Source organism: Gallus gallus, chromosome 17, assembly GCF_016699485.2.
Source record: "Gallus gallus isolate bGalGal1 chromosome 17, bGalGal1.mat.broiler.GRCg7b, whole genome shotgun sequence".
In the NCBI taxonomy this organism is placed as follows: domain Eukaryota; kingdom Metazoa; phylum Chordata; class Aves; order Galliformes; family Phasianidae; genus Gallus; species Gallus gallus.
The window spans coordinates 8,262,659-8,265,134 of record NC_052548.1 but is presented as its reverse complement, the minus strand read 5'-3'; the positions used below and the strand labels follow the sequence as shown (position 1 = coordinate 8,265,134).

Genomic DNA, 2,476 nt, shown 5'->3' with positions numbered 1-2,476 from the left:
CCAACACCCAATCTTCCTCACCTTGTGTTTTCCTAAGGGAAAAGGTTTATTCTTGGGAGAAATTTACCCTTCATTTACAAAAACCTTTTGATTGCTGAAAAAAATCACTATTGAGCCACGCTGATGTATGGCATTGTATTTCTGAGGTACCCCAGTTGAGTCTGAGAAGTCAATGGGATTGATACGAGAGTATGGTCTGCATCCCATTGGGTTTTGTGTTCCTAAGCTGCATGGATTGGGAACACCTGATGCCATTTCTTGGAGGAGCAGTGCAGGGGCACATTTGTCACCCCGTTGGGGGTTAATCCCAATCAGCTGCTGGAAGGGCCATTTGCTAAGTGATATTTCCAGCTGGTGGAGGAACAGGACAGCACCAGGCCAACCCAACGCACTGCCAGCATCAGTTATCGATGGTGCTGAGCCATTGCCAAGAGAAGCATTTGTCCTCTCTCCTTCTCAGAGGAGACCTCCAGGGAAGCCACAGAACCACTGCCACATCTGCAGCAGCCCTTGTGTTCTGGGGCTGGGGGACCAGTTGCCAAGCATATACTCCATGCCTTTATCTGGTTTTGGGAAACCAGCTTCCATTGGGAAGCAGCAGCCATCAGATCATCACCGTCGGCTCCTTGCAGGCCCCAGTAGGGGCTCAGGGCAAGGCTGTAAGAGCCGAGCAGCAGTGTGATGGGTGAGAAGAGAGAGTCCTCAGAGCAAATGTATAAGATGAATGAGATGCTCAACTCCACTACTTCAGTATTTTTTAGCCTGGAGAAAGGATGCTCACATGGCACAGAGGCGCTCGCACACCTTTCCTTCTCCTTTCCCAACTCTTCAGCCCATGGCTGACCTCAGCTGATGCTGGCACAAAGCACCTGCACCCACAAAGATGAGCCCAATGCTCTGAGCAGCAGGAGCTGAAGCCAACTGTGCCAGGCCGTGCCCTGCAGCATGGAGAGCTCCTGGCAAGATGCTCCCCAGGCACAGCATTAACTCAAAAAAGGCAGCAAATAACGTCCTGTGCTCGTTTTGATGTTGGCAATCTGGCTGCCATCCAGTTTATCCAAATATTGCTATTTTTGGCTTTGTTCGACTTTCTTTGCTGCTTGGAGGCACATCCCAAGATCCCGGTGCTTTTGATCTGGAAAGTACTGAATAATTCCCTTTAAACAGCAATAAAAGAGGAATTTTTGACACTGCAGCCATAGCAACGGCTGATGTCATAAATGCAGGAGCGTGACTTCATGCAGGACTGGAGATCAGAAGGAACTTTTGCTCATGAGCAAACATCTCCTATGGAAGAGCTGGGAATAGAGAAACTGAGCAAATGCTCACTGCTTTGTGCAAACATCACATAGCTCAGTGCTGCTGAGGATGGATGTCCCTTCCGGCAGCACCAGACCTGTTGTTACAGGTAGGGGCCTGCAAGAAGATGCAACTTGGAGACGTGATTTCGTGGAGATGTCATTTAACAGGATGAACACTGCAGGTGTTAACCTATCCCCTGCCCTCACAGGGCCTCTAGCATTGGGCTGTCCACGCTGTGAGGTATTTCCATTGAGACCAAAGCAGCTCTGGTTCCTCTTGGTGCTTGCAGGGAAGTTTAGCAATGCTGAGCCTGGACCTGGGTGGAAACAGAGGATCAGTACTAACCCTGTGGCCAGCTGGCTGCAGCTGCAGCAGAAATTGTCCTTTTATGAAGGGGACATTTGCACCGGGTTGCACACAGGCCATATGGGTGTGGAAGGCTGATGGCTGCTGCAGTGGAAGACTCAGCTCCATTTGCTCCTCACGCATCCCAGGGACAGCTTGCAGGATGGCTCTTTGCCGCTGCTCCTAAAAGGCATCCTGGCCAAAAATAAAATGTACCGAGGCATTTTAAATTCAGCCTGGAGGCGATCTCTGTCTGCAGCCCTTGGTTCACATCACCATCTGGCAGGAGGAGCTGAAATCCATTTCCATCAGCAGGGCTGCCAGCAAGCGGAGCGGAGCGAAGGTGAGAGATGGTTCCTCCAAGAGCCGCTGCTCCTCCCGAGCTCCTCCTGTCTGGCAGCCTCCCAGGGCAGCACCAGGGGAGCAGGAGGGGTTTATGCGAGACTGTGCTGTCACTGCCTAAATCCACCACAGAAAGCAAACTCAGACAGGGCTCTGTCTCTCCAAGTTTGTGATGTGCATTCTGGGGCGCTGGCCAAGGCTGGCAAAATTGAGCTGCTCATGGGCTCATTAGTTAAAGGCTCCTTTCTGCTGTTCCATACTGCTATGCAGCAAACCCAAATTTCTTATGAGGTGCTTCCTCTTCACGAGCAAGCTGAAAACTAATGGGAGCAAGGGCCAAAGCCCCACATCCCAACACAGCATCCCCACACGCAGAGCCTGTATCAGAGAGAAACCAGGGGGCTCCTCTGGATGCTCACGATGTGCAAAGCCCCAAGCCCAAAAGGAGACAGAGCAGAACACGAGAGACAATCCTCTAAAGATACCA

General features: G+C 51.3%; 1 long non-coding RNA gene across 1 annotated transcript; it reads left to right on the top strand.

Annotated features, from left to right (window-relative positions):
• Nucleotides 1-201: 201 nt before the first annotated feature.
• Nucleotides 202-1,874, top strand: LOC121107061. The gene is made up of 2 exons (XR_005840439.1): nucleotides 202-1,483; nucleotides 1,592-1,874. It is a non-coding gene; the product is annotated as an uncharacterized LOC121107061 (long non-coding RNA).
• The last annotated feature ends 602 nt before the right edge of the window (nucleotides 1,875-2,476 follow it).